Source organism: Anomaloglossus baeobatrachus, chromosome 6 (assembly GCF_048569485.1).
Source record: "Anomaloglossus baeobatrachus isolate aAnoBae1 chromosome 6, aAnoBae1.hap1, whole genome shotgun sequence".
Classification (NCBI taxonomy): Eukaryota; Metazoa; Chordata; class Amphibia; order Anura; family Aromobatidae; genus Anomaloglossus; species Anomaloglossus baeobatrachus.
Window position 1 is genome coordinate 102,360,353 of NC_134358.1, and position 14,541 is coordinate 102,374,893.

Below are 14,541 nucleotides of genomic sequence, written 5' to 3' on the forward strand. Positions count from 1 at the left end.
GATTTATACATGGTGCTGCTTTTTCTCCTATGTGTACCATATACATATATACAGTATATACATATATATATATATATATATATATATATATATATATATATATATATATATATATATGTAGTGGAACCTTGGTTAACGAGAAAAATCCGTTCTGGGAGTGTGCTTGTTAACCAAGTTACTCATTCAGCAAAGCAAGATTTCCCATAGGAAATCATTGCAATGCAGACAATTCGTTCCACAACTTGTTAAATGTCCCATCCTGGTCCCCTATTGTGCCATTCCACACACGCACAAACACACACGCACAAACACAGATTATGCTCACCTTACCTTCCGTTCCCTCGCCAGTCCCTTGAGCTTGCAGTTCACCCGTACACTCTGTGTATCAGGTAACCAAAGTGACCGATGCCGGACCTTCCGCACTCAGCGCGCTGACGTCAAAGACAGGAGCCGCTTGCCTCTGATTGGCCAGCGCGCTGCCTTTGAGTAGCGCCTGACAGGGGAAGTTCCTCCCTCGTCGCAATGGTTACCGGATACACATCCTGTGGAGGGAGGACCTTCCCCTGTCAGCCACTACTCAAAGGCAGCGCACTGTCCAATCAGAGGCAAGCAGCTCTTGCCTTTGACGTCAGCGCGCTGGGAGCTGAAGGTCCGGCATCGGTCGCCTTGGTTACCCGATACATGCAAGTTCCAGGAAGCCGGCGAGGGAACGGAAGGTAAGGTGAACATAATATGTGTGTGTGCGTGCGTGTTTGTTTGTGTGTGTTTGTGTGTGTTTGTGTGGACTGCAAGAGCGGGTTAGAGCGCGGTGGATGTACGGAACTGGAAGTGTGTGCGGTGAGTATTTTGCTCGTACAGCAAGGCTTTCTCGTAAACCGAGTTACAAATTTACAGAAAGCCTTGCTCGTTAGGCGAAATACTCACTAACTGGGTTACTCGTTGAGCGAGGTTCCACTGTATATATATATATATATATATATATATATAGATATATATATATATATGAGTCGGCCAGGAGAAGGGGTACTCGGTCCCGTGTGGTTACAAATGGGGAATGTCACTTCGGGTGGCCGCTGCCCGGTCCCGTGCCCTGGGGGCGCTTAATGAAATGGCAGGGGCTATTTACAAGGGATAATGATATTAATGTTCGTGACGCCACCTGCGGGTTGAGGTTAAGGATGGGGAACCGCCGCTGCTCAATGTGGGTACTCCCAGGGATGGTGGTAGTGGCAGCTGACATGATAGACCCTCCGCAGGTAGGGCTGTGCCTGGGAGAAGTAATGGGAGCAATAATGGAGACCACACCAGGTTGTCTTTAACAGTCTCTACTCTCTGCGGACCCAGGGATTGCTGGTTCAGGTCCCAGGAGGACCAGTGCCAATGTAGTGACCCAGGTTGCTCTGTCCTAGGCACTCTCTGTAGATTGAGACCCCGTAGCATGGAGCATTTTGGGAATCCTGACTGTCCCTTTTGGGGTACAGTCTCCTTCTCCGTACGGCAGGCAGTGCGGACCCTGCGGAGAGGTAAGAATCCGAATCCTGATCCTAGTTTACTGCTAATGCCCCCAGATTATTTGGTTCGATGAAGTGTCACCATGCAGGTATTTGCCAAACAGTCTAAAACCTGCATTTGACCTGGGACCCTGTGCCCCGTGTGTGCTCCGGTCCCAGCGGTATCTCGGTACCCATCCTGGCCTCCTCTGTCTTGTGTCCTCGGGGTCAACGTTACACGGACCCAGCTCAGGCACGTCCGCACACCTCTCCTGTGTGCTCCCGACTTCTCACTGCCTCTAACTGCCTGACTACTGACCCCTCCCACCAGGCTGGCTATACCCAGGGACTCATCCCCATGGTGACCATCCCCTTACATGGTTAACCCTCTATGCCCAGTGTGGAGAGGAGAACTAGAATTTTAGATGTGTGTTGGTGGAATCGGCACTGGTACTCCAGGTCTCAGGGGGTAGGTCCTGCATCCCCAAGAGGATGCAGTTCGTAGTACCCTGAGGTTCTCAGTGGCGCTACATTCCCCCTTTGTTAAAAACAGCACGTCCTCAGGCTGTAAGCAAGTAGAGTTTTATTGAACCGGAATAAAAGTTGAAAAGTTAGTGAAACATAAACGTTCTTCCCACGCAGGGGATGTAATGCACTTAAACGTTACTGTAAGCAATCCCCCATCAACCCACCACTCAAAACACCTAGATCCCTGGTGCCACCTCTAGTTATGGTGCTGCACCACCAGAGTCCCTTGTGTTGTCTGTGGTGGTGGGATTAATGTGCTGATGTTGCAGAGGACTACTCTGGTAGGCACACTAGGTGCAACTATTTATACAAGCACAAGTTGGTGCTGGCTGCTGCCAGTCCTGCAGCCATGGTCTGTGTTTAAATTAATGTGATAAACAGGTAAATGTTCCATGGATCATTCAAAATTTTTCAAAACGTTTTTAAATGATTAGCAGCAAATATCATAACATTCCAACAGTATAACATGATCAACGGTAACAACTGCTGGGGTAGCCTGGTTCAGCTACCACAGCGTGGAGGACCTTGGATATGGTGGGGGAATAGGAGGAGTTGGCTGGCACAGGTCAGAGATTTTCTGGACATCAAGGGCATACCAGCCCCTCTGCCCATGGTGCCAGGTGTATGTGACCACATCACCCAGGTGTAGGTCACGATTCGGGTGTCCTTGTGCCAGGTTGTCTAGCACATCTCTGCGGGAGACAAACATGCCAGCATGCATCCCGGGCTCCTTGATGAATCCCCACCCTTTGTGCTGGTTGCCTGGTCCCGTGCCCTGGGGATGCTTAATGAAATGGCAGGGGCTATTTACAAGGGAAAATTAAATTAATGTTCATGACATCACTTGCGGTAATGCAGCAAGGGAATAGGTGCCGCCACTGTTGCTTATGAGGGACTGGGCTGATGGAATCAGCAGCAAGTGTGTTAACCCCCTCCGCAGGTAGGGTAAACCCCAGTGTCCTCTAGGTGCTGGATGACGTGGGTAGTGCAGGAACAGGCTATGAGCTATGAGACCTCTTGGTGTTGGATGAGGTACACATGAAATGAAATGGTGGGGGCTATTTACAAGGCATAATTAAATTAATGTTCGTGACGCCACCTGCGGGTTGCCGTTAAGGATGGGGAACCACCGCTGCTCAATTTGGGTACTCCCAGGGATGGTGGTAGTGGCAGTTGAGATGGTAGGCCCTCTGCAGGTAGGGCTGTGCCTGGAAGAAGTAATGGAGCAATAATGGAGACCACACCAGGTTGTCTTTAACAGTCTCTACTCACTGTGGACCCAGTGGGTCTCTACTCACTGTGGACCTAGGGATTGCTGGTTCAGGTCCCAGGAGGACCAGTGCCAATGTAGTGAACCAGGTTGCTCGGTCCCCGGCACTCTCTGTAGATTGAGTCCCCGTAGCGTGGAGCATTTGGGAACCCCGACTGTCCCTTTTGGGGTACAGTCTCCTTCCCCATACGGCGGGCAGTGCGGACCCTGTGGGGAGGTAAGTGTCCGAACCCCAAACCTAGTTTACTGCTGAAACCCCCGGATTATTTGGCAGGAATTTATGCACTCATGTCTTCTCTTTGGGGTAATTGTTTGCTCTTTTAGGGCCATTTACATGGATGCATGCAACATTTATGTGTTTTACTAGGGAACTATTAACCCTGTCTATTTAACTCCCTGTTGGGTGCTATGTACTAAATTTGTTCTACGCTGATTAGACAGGAGGTTTTCAATGCATTGCATTTTTTTGCCACAAAGTTTTTTTTTTTTTTCCTTTTTGTATTCTATGAATCTATGAATCGTTGCATGTAGTGCATATTTATTCCCCAGAATCTACTTTGCAAATTGCTGCAAGTTATTAACACTACTGAGTTGCTTGATTTAGTCTGTTCAGACCTGTGTGATATTTTGTGTTGGAAGTTTTTTAACGGTTTTTAACGTGTCTTGTTCATGGTTGCTTTTGACAACTTGGGTGTTGTTTGTTACATGTTATACAGACTTTTCAATAAAGATGTAAAATATTTGCTTCAAATGTCTGGTGATCCCTCGTTTTTTGGCACTTCTGTTCTCTTTGGTTTATTAGTATATTTTTAGTGCCAGGGGTGATCCTGGGGTTGGGTTGGTGCCCTCCTACATTTAAAGCCGTAGAGTGTAGACTGAAGCCTCAGGGGTGCCACATTGCCACACTTCCACAATGGATAGGTGACAACTTCTTTTCACTAGACAGCCCTTATTACTAAATCTATCGGTCTCAATACTAAAGATATGTGTAATCAGTTTAGAATTGTCAAAAATTCAGCTATGAAGGTAAACATTATTTATAAGCAACATTAATATACAACAGTGCTTATGGAAATGTTCATTAGAATATTCTAATGAGCAGCAATGTAATCTTCGGGTAATACAAGGAAGAGACAAGCACCAGGCCCGATCCAGACACAGGACATGACAGGACATTATTCTAATAGGACACATATGGCATATTCAATACATGTAAGCCAGAGCGCTCCTTGCAATAATCCACAGTGATCATTTAGCTGAGCTGGGCTTGCATGTCATTATCTGCGCAGAAAATGTAAAACATGGATTCCTTTCTGATGTAACATAACAATAATCAGCGATTGGAGAAGTAACATGTCTGTTCCAGGCTGCGATGGTCATGGTTCAGAACACAAATTATAAGTTAGTGTAATATGTAAATGTCATTAGTGAACATGAACAGGAATCTTACAACATTTCTCAAATAAGATGTCGATTCCATAAGTTGTCGGTGAAGCTATTATATGCCGGCTGTGTACTGTGCGCAGAATATAGATATCATTTGCATATGTGAATGTAAAAGTATGCATACATTATCTCGTGCCATACTGGGAGTTATTCTGAGACAGGTAAACAACCTAAACTGACTGTTATTTACAGAGTATCAGAATGATAAATGACTCATCTGCTATTGACTTTTATCTAAAACAAATTCCTCAATTTTATTATTCTGTTCTATTATATTCTATAGACAAACTAGGAAAAAGTGGGTCCTGGTACCTGGTAGCCCTCATTAGAAAAAAATATATATGTATTTTTGCCTTTATTAATGAACATTCTGCATATATGTACGGTATGTAAAGCACTGTGGAATATAATGGTGCTATATAAGCATAATAAATAAATAATAATACTGATTTATTAGTGTATTTGTATGCAGTGATTGTCCTCCAGTGGCAGCTGCAGGCAAAGAGATATTTATCTGTCATCAGGATTTTGCTATGTAATCTGACAGCAGCGTGATGTAGGGACAGAGACCCTGATTCCAGTGATATGTCACATAGTTTACTGGGTTCAGCAGTTGTGATAGAATCACAGTTATCTCTGCTGCAGATCTAGAGGAGCTCAGATGTTGAGCTTCATATATCACCTGCCGACACTCTTGATTTAAACAAAAAGACTGACGGCACTCCCAAAATAGTGTGAACAGGTGCAAAACTGAGCATGACATATAATAACAAAAAAGACAGTTACCCTCTGAAATGCTAAAGCATGCAAACAGTGAAAGCAAGAATATAGATATGCATTACTGGTTAAGGAAATCTAGGAAAAATTGAGATATTTAGCATACAAAAATGGCCATTTCTATATCTGCCTAGTAACCACATCAAGGCATATCTCGTTATTTGGAACCTACACTAAACTAAAGCCTCTCTCTGGGTTACAAACCTCCATGTGTATCGGCATGTAGGAACCTGCTATTGAAGAATAAAATAACCGTGGCTAATGGGGGAGGGGTGTGTAGTCAGAGGGCATGACTCCACAATCTAGACAAAAAGACTGACAACAACACTCCTAAAATGCAGTCTGACACCCCTGTGTGGCAGCTTTTTGGTACAATGTATAGTGATAGAGGGCTGCTAATTAGTGGTTTGGTGTGGTCAGACCAGGAGGCATAAGACAGCTAGTCAGCTGGTGATAATTTCCTGCTGATAAAATACTGATTGTCCTGATTCAGCTCCAGCTATTGTAGGAATTGTGCACCTCTTAGAATACAAATTAAATTATACACGCACCTCATTGCTCTAGACCACTATTGTTAAATAAGTTGTCCAGTGGAAAAACATTTTTGATAGAGAATAAAGAGCAGCTTAAGCTGAACAGAAGTGACATTCAGTTTACTGATCGACCACTGGGCAATCTCCACCTCCTGGTCCTGTCTATGTATGGGAAATGCTGATCAGCCAATCACTGGCTGGCACAGGTACCTTCTGATTGGCTGACGGGCATTTCCTTGAATTATTTCTGTGTTGAGATGAGACCAGGAAGTAGAGACTGAGACTGGCAGCGGCACAATAAGTGTTAAAGCGGGATCGCATGGTATACATAACTTTTATTTTTTAAAACCACTCTGAGCCCTTTGTCAAAAAAATGTTGATGCTAGACAAGACTTTTATCCATTCTCTATACAAAATCATATATTATTATCATAGACTAATGTGGGGAATCTGTCAATAGTTTCAAGCTTCCTATGCTGTCTACATGGACATGAGTAAAATGATGCCATTGTATCTGATGTCTTATTCCAAAGAAATACATGAGATGTTCCAAACTATGTGCTGGACACTGATCTGAATGAGAATCTATCTCCAGGTTCATTTTACATGAAAAAGGAGCGTTACCAGTGTGATATGTATTGGCCGTTCTCTGCTTTCTGCTCTCAGTACAGAGCTGTGTGTGATTATAACTGACACATCTGCAGGTTCCTCTCAGCTTCAGCCTCCATCTCACAGGGGGTCAATATTGCAATAGTGTTGGAAAACAGCAGAACTGTAAGAGCTGCAGCAAATGTGTTTGTAAGAAGACAAAGTTCAGTTCTGCTGTTCTGTCTTAGTTAGTTGTCTCCCATTGGTAACTCCCCCTTTTAATAAAATTAATCTCTGGAGTCAGAATCTCATGCACATCAGTGTTGGGCCCATAGCCTAGAACAGCTAATTTACATATAAGAAAAACGTGGATTTTTCTACAATGAGACATCGGATCATAGATATCAAGATATCATTTATTCAGCTTCCTATGACCTACATTCCCATATAGACGACAGGAGGGTTTATACTACTGACAGCTTCCCTTTGGTATAAACCACTATGACGCCAGGTATTTGGACCTGTAACTGCCCTACATAGGAAACCATCTCCTAACAAACACCATTAGCGATAAACCACCCTCTACTGTAGAACAATCCAGTCCTCATGGCCCCCTTGTTTTCAGGATATCCTTAGTATTGGACGGGTGATACCTTGATAATGATTCTATCACCCGTTCAATGCTAAGAAAATCCTAAAAACATGGCCTGTTGGGGCGTGAGGACTGGTGTTTGGGAAACACTGCTCTAGCCAAGCCTTATTAGAAGGTCGGGGCCACACGGAGACTACTGCAATCCTCGCATGATACTCGGCTCGCGCTGGCAGCACAGCAGGTGCCGAGTGTCATGCGAGTGTCACTGTGACTAAGGTCCGATCTTGCGATTGGACCACAGCTGTGGGGGGCGGGCCGGCACTGAGGAATGGAGGGCCAGCGCTGAGGAGGGGTGGGCTGGCGCTGCGGAAGGGAGGGAGAGATTTATCTCCCTCTCTCCTCCGTTGCCAGCTATTGCCATTCTCGCCCTGCACTCGCATTACACCAGTGTATTGCGAGTGCAGTATGATTTTTCTCTCGCCCCATACACTTGAATGGGTGTGAGAGAAACAAAGATCGCATTACACATGTGTCGCGGGCTACGCTCGGGTCCGGGGCTGCTACTGCTGCTGCTCGGTGGCTCGGTGGGCCGGACCCGGGGACTCGAACAGCGCTCCTCGCCCACGAGTGAAAAGGGGGTGGTTTGTCTTGGGAGATAGTTCGTGACGCCACCCACGGGTCGTGGTGATAATGGGCACCACCGCTGCTGATGACGGGGATCCCGGGAGCGATGACAGGGAGCAGCTAGGCTGTTGGTTCCCCCTTTGTGGGTAGGGGTTGGTGATCCCGGGGCCCGGTGGTGAATGGGGAGGAGGGCTTCTGGGCGCAGTGCTGCGGTTCGGTGCCTGATGGCACTATTGTACTCACAAGTAAACCACACAGAGTCACTGGTAAACTAGAAACTGACGGAGTCCACAGCCTTCGGTGCGGAGGGTGTTTGGGGTCCCACATGCAGTACAGCAGGATCCTGTTCTTGTTTTGCAGCCAGACGCTTCTTTCTCCTTCCTCAGTCGGGAACGGGGAGCCCACTCCCCCCTGCAGTGATCCGGGTCACCCCTTGATGCCGGCGGGCCGCTACCCTGCCCCGGTCACCTCGGGCCCCTTCCTCACACTTCCCTTCCTTATGGCAGCCAGGAGCTATCCTCTCATGGTCTGCTCTCTTCACAGTCCAAACTCACTCTGCTCCAGCTGCACTGGTGTGGGATCAGGTTACCAAGGAGGAGAATGGCCTGCACTTTGCTGGATTTATGCAGTCTCTCTGACACCCTGGTTTTACCAGGGCGTCACACATGCAGCATGCTGCGATTGTTTTCTCGGTCTGATTAGGGCTGAGAAAATAATCGCTCATGGGTGCTGGCACATAGAGTAATATTGGTGCGAGTGGAATGCGATGTTTTATCGCATTCCACTTGCTCCGATTTTCATTAATGTGTGTCTTAGGCCTTAAAGTGCATCTCTAATACTATCTTCCTCTCTTACAAGGTGAAGTATAATACTATATATACAGTGTAGTGTTACCTGCATAACATTACATTGTTTAACATAATGCAAATTAATTTCTCTGATCAACACAAAAGCTCTTTTCTTCTGTATCAAACGGAATGAGACATTGCTGATTGCAAGTGCGAGTATGGAAAATAGAAGAGAAATTCATGAATTATAAAGCTGGCGGCGTGCTGTGCGCTCCTGCAGGGCTTGTACATTATAATTCATACACAGCTGATGTTATAATACCAAGAACGGCTACAGAGAAGCAGTATGAGAGGGAAGCGCTGGGTCTATGCTCCCGGATGTGCGAGGGACGGTGCTTACACTTGTTTTCATACAGCTTTGTCTTGGTGTCACTGCCATGGATATAATTATATAGCCCCTATGGCTGCTCACTCTCTCTACTGTGAAAACTCTTTATGTTTTTCACTAAAAAACAACTAATATCACTCAAAACTAATTTGTGCTAGTTTATTCTCATATCATAGTTTTATTTCCCTGCTCGGTGGCCCAAATGCCTAATTAGTGATTACAATTACTGACAAACTTAGGGGTACTTTGCACAGTACGACATCGCAAGCCGATGCTTGCGATGCCGATCGCGATAGTCCCCGCCCCCGTCGCAGCTGCGATATCTTGTTATCACTACCGTAGTGAACATTATCGCTACAGCAGCTTCACATGCAACCACCGCTCTGGCCGGCGACCCACCTCCTTCCTAAGGGGGCGGGTCGTGCGGCGTCACAGCGATGTCACACGGCAGGTGGCCAATAGAAGCGGAGGGGCGGAGATGAGTGGGACGTAAACATCCCGCCCACCTCCTTCCTTCCTCATAGCCGGCGTGAGCCGCGGTGACGCAGGTAACCTGATGTTCTCCTCGCTCCTGCGGCTTCTCACACAGCGATGTGTGCTGCCGCAGGAACGAGGAACAACATTGTACCGTCTCTGCCGCGCAATTATGAAAATGTCGGACACTACACCGATGATACGATTATGACGATTTTGCGCTCGTTAATCGTATCAAAAACGCTTTACACACTACGATATCGAGAGCGACGCCGGATGTGCATCACTTTCGATTTGACCCCACCGACATCGCAGCTACGATATCGTAGTGTGCAAAGTACCCCTTAGTTTTGTCCATGTATGCTGCACCAGCCAAATGTGTATTAAAGGGAATCTGTCACTGGGTTATTGCTGCCCCAACTGAGAGCAGCATAATGTAGAGACAGAGACCCTGATTCCAGCCATGTATCACTTACTGGGATGCTTTCTGTCATTTTTTATAATATCACTATTTTCTTGTTTTCTCTGCTGAAAATCTGGCAGTTCTCTGAATGCTGAGCCTGTATAACTCCGCATACACCCCTGATTGACAGTGTTCTGCCCATACACAGTGCACACAGAAAGCTGCCAATCAGTGGTGGGGCGGGGTTATACACAGCTCATGAATATGGAGGACTAGATGGCAGATGGCTTTTTTTTAGCCCTCTAATGATTATCTATTACTGATAAAACAGTGATTTTTTTTATCAAAACTACAGCACACTAAAGCTGGGTTCACACTAAACGACAGCGACAACGATGTCGCTGTTATGTCACCATTTTCTGTGACGTAGCAGCGACCTTGTAAGTCGCTGTTATGATCGCTGCTTAGCTGTCAAACACAGCAGCCGAAGCAGCGATCTTAACAACACGCGTCGCTGTGCTGCAACATGTGCAGAGAGCAGGGAGCCGCGCAAACTGAGCACTGGCTCCCTGCTCTCCTAGCTACAGTACACATCGGGTTAATTACACGATGTGTACTGCAGCTACATGTGCAGAGAGCAGGAGCCGGCGCTGGCAGCGTGAGAGCGGCGGAGGCTGGTAACGAAGGTAAATATCAGGTAACCACCTTGGTTACCCGATGTTTACCTTGGTTACAGCTTACCGCAGCTGCCAGATGCCGGCTCCTGCTCCCTGCTCGCTTCATTTCGTCGCTCTCTCGCTGTCACACACAGCGATCTGTGCGTCACAGCGGGAGAGCGACGACCAAAAAATGAAGCTGGACATTCAGCAACGAGCGGCGACCTCACAGCAGGGGCCAGCTCGTTGCTGGATGTCACACACAGCGACAGCGACGGGACGTCGCTGCAACGTCACAGAAAATGGTGACGTAGCAGCGACGTCGTTGTCGTTGTCGCTGTGTGTGACACCACCTTAAGTCACACATTGCTGGAATAAGGATCTCTACATTATGCTTCTCTCAGATTACATAGCAAAAGCCTGGGGACAGATTGCCTCCATGCATGGAGCCAGGGACAGTTTGGTACTAATACACAATTATATGGTTAGTGAATAGGACGAGCACATGGCCCATTGTCTTATTTGATTTGTTGGTATTTTTCCTTCACTAATAAATGACCCTAAATTTTATCAGCCAATATAATGTAACAGATGGTCTCGGTTTATTAGGAGTGACTGATACAGATAGCGATAAGCGGGGGGCAGGGGGGATTTGCTTCTTGTACAGATGTTGATTCACTGTAAACACATATGTGGCACTAAAATGTTATCCTCTGTCCGTACTGATACATACAACATTTTATCCAAGAGCATAGACATTCATTGTGTCATTCGTGCTGGGTACGTTTCCCCTAATTTTAAGAACAAGGAATTAGTTTTATGCAACCACAACAGCATTAGTGAGATTTGGCAATAAAGCTATTAATTATCCTCTATCTTAGACTGTATATATGCTACAAATATGTTATCAAGCACAAAGCATTAAAAAACAGCAAAGGCCATTTTTTTGCTTTACCAAAATGACTTCTGCATAAAAAAAAATGAATTTTTTTATTACAAAATTTTATTAAATTAGAATTAATTACAATCACGGATTTGCCACATGATAGAAACGAGCGGCGCCCGACGGATCCTATCATGGGTTTTGCATCATGAGCCTTATTATATGGTTGATCTACCTTTTCTGACTTTTTGATACAATCTGCGCTGGATTACTTTGATATTCTGTAGACTGCATGAAACAACGGCTGTAGACTTTGGAAAACTCACATTTATGTTGAAAGAAATACTGGTTAGTGTATATTGAAGACTCAAGATCATTAGGTGGAGCAGATGACTTGCCAAAGAGCATTTTTATTGAAGACTTCATTCCCAGAATTATTGATTCTAATGCACTGTGCAAGCACAAAGAAAGCCACACTAAGGAAGCCAGTAAAAAACGCTAATTCACGTAAGAGTTCCAGCGGGGGTGTTGTCATGAGGCCAAGTGAATCGCTTGTTCAGGGAATGATAAACCTGATTGCATTATATTCTGCATTCACTGCACTGTACATCAGTAATAGTTTATACCTATACTGTACTGCAGGTTAGTCACGGGAGTTGGCTATCATTTTCCTACAAATGATAAACCATTCCAATGTACAAGCATTTATTTGTTGGCCCATTTTTAAAAATGTACACTAAGTTTGAGCTTTTACGTTTTATATCTCTTCTATTGTTTATATAGTACACCAGGTAAAAGTTAGTGTGGTTAGGGTAGTTCTCTTACATGGAGTACTATTACATGTATAGTTCAAGATCTGGTTACCAAAATCCTAGTCTTTTCTGTGAATAAGAAGTTAGTCTCTATCCACGAAATGAAACTCAGTGTGATTTTCATAGCAATACATTTGGGAGCTTTCCCCCATCAGGTCTCTGTTTCTCCTCTCATAAAATTAGAAGTGAGAGGACTAGTGATCAGCAAGCACTAAAATGCATGGGTGCTTGGTACTTGAAACCAGCAAATCGGATGCTCGAGTACTGAGTATAATCGAAGACAATGGGAAACCTGACCATTATTCTGATAGACCCTAATAGGAAGGCTGGGGGGGATGGAAAATTACTGAGATGGATGGAATGTGAACAGCATGGGGAAGACACTTTGGCAACTAAACAGAAAACGGCTCCTGTCCAAGAACAGTACATGGGTCCTTTTTAGTGATGAGCGAGCATGCTTGTTACTACTCGGTACTCGCACGAGTATCACTGTACTCGGTCTACTCGGCGGGGACCGAGTAATCTCGCGATACTCGTGCTGTACTCGTGGTCTTCATCCCTGCATGTTGGCGCTCTTTTGAGAGCCAGCCCTCATGCAGGGATTGGCTGGCAGACCACTGCAATGCCACAGCCCTGTTAGTTGTGGAATTGCAGTGATTGGCCGGCCTGCACAGCGTGACCGAGCCTTTATACCGGCGGGCGCGCTGTGCTCTGCTCACAGCTATCCAGACAGTCAGTGCAGGGAGAGGGTCGCTGCTTCAGGGAAAGGTTTGCGGCCCTTTATAGCTATTTCCGTAGCAGGGCTGCAAACAGTGTGACCAAAAGTCCTTCTCAGGACTATTCTAGTTGTATACAGGCAGGCAGGGTATAGCCAGGTCGGAGTACAGTAGCAGAGTCCTTCTCAGGACTATTGTTGCTATATACAGGCAGGGTATAGCCAGGTTGGAATACAGGCTAGTGACCAAAAGAGTCCTTGTCAGGACTATTGTAGCAGTATACAGGCAGGCAGGCAGGCAGGGTATATAGCCATTCCTAGTGGTGACCGTATACCAGCCTTCATCATATCTGGGGCTGGTGTATACAGTCTAAAACAGTCTAGATAGTGTCAGACTTCTCAGTAATTGTCGCTCCTAAAAACCTGTTAGGTTCTTATTGTGTCCGTGCTTGCATTTAAAAACCGCACGTGTGTGCCTGTCGGTGGCAGCGTACAGGTGCACGTTTTTCACAAACTATTATATAACGCACAAGTGTAGTGTATAATACACGTCAGTCAGCAGTGGCTGATAGTGTCAGACTTCTCAGTAATTGTCGCTCCTAAAAACCTGTTAGGTTCTTATTGCGTCCGTGCTTGCATTTAAAAACCGCACGTGTGTGCCTGTCGGTGGCAGCGTACAGGTGCACGTTTTTCACAAACTATTATATAACGCACAAGTGTAGTGTATAATACACGTCAGTCAGCAGTGGCTGATAGTGTCAGACTTCTCAGTAATTGTCGCTCCTAAAAACCTGTTAGGTTCTTATTGCGTCCGTGCTTGCATTTAAAAACCGCACGTGTGTGCCTGTCTGTGGCAGCGTACAGGTGCACTTGTGTGCATTTTTCACAAACTATTATATAACGCACAAGTCTAGTGAATAATACACGTCAGTCAGCAGTGTCTGATAGTGTCAGACTTCTCAGTAATTGTCGCTCCTAAAAACCTGTTAGGTTCTTAGTGCGTCCGTGCTTGCATTTAAAAACCGCACGTGTGTGCCTGTCGGTGGCAGTGTCAGGCTCCATATTGTCCCTGGATAGAGATGTGCATGAGGGCCTCAAAACATTGTTCCCATTGCAAAGGAGCGGGTCTCCTGTCGTTGTAATGCCCATTCTGAAAGAATGGGCGAAAAAATTTACCACTGGGGGTATACCTGAAACAACGGCCTAACTATTGTAACGGTCATCATGGTGGCGCATGAGGAGAAGGAGGAGCAGTTCAGCGATTAGCCAAAGTCCAGAAGTGTGTTACCATGGGTGAGTGGAGGTACATGGCAAAATCCCGTTACAAACTTTAAATTCCGCTGTCATTTGCTGGTGGTGTGGTGAAGTCTGGCCCAATCCAACCCTTGTTCATCTTGATTAGAGTCAGCCTGTCAGCATTTACAGTTGACAGGCAGGTGCGTTTATCTGTAATGATTCCACCTGCGGCACTAAAAACACGCTCTGACAAAACGCTAGTGGCAGGGCAGGCCAGGACTTCCAAGGCGTAGAGAGCCAATTCATGCCACGTGTCCAGCTTGGATACCCATTAATTG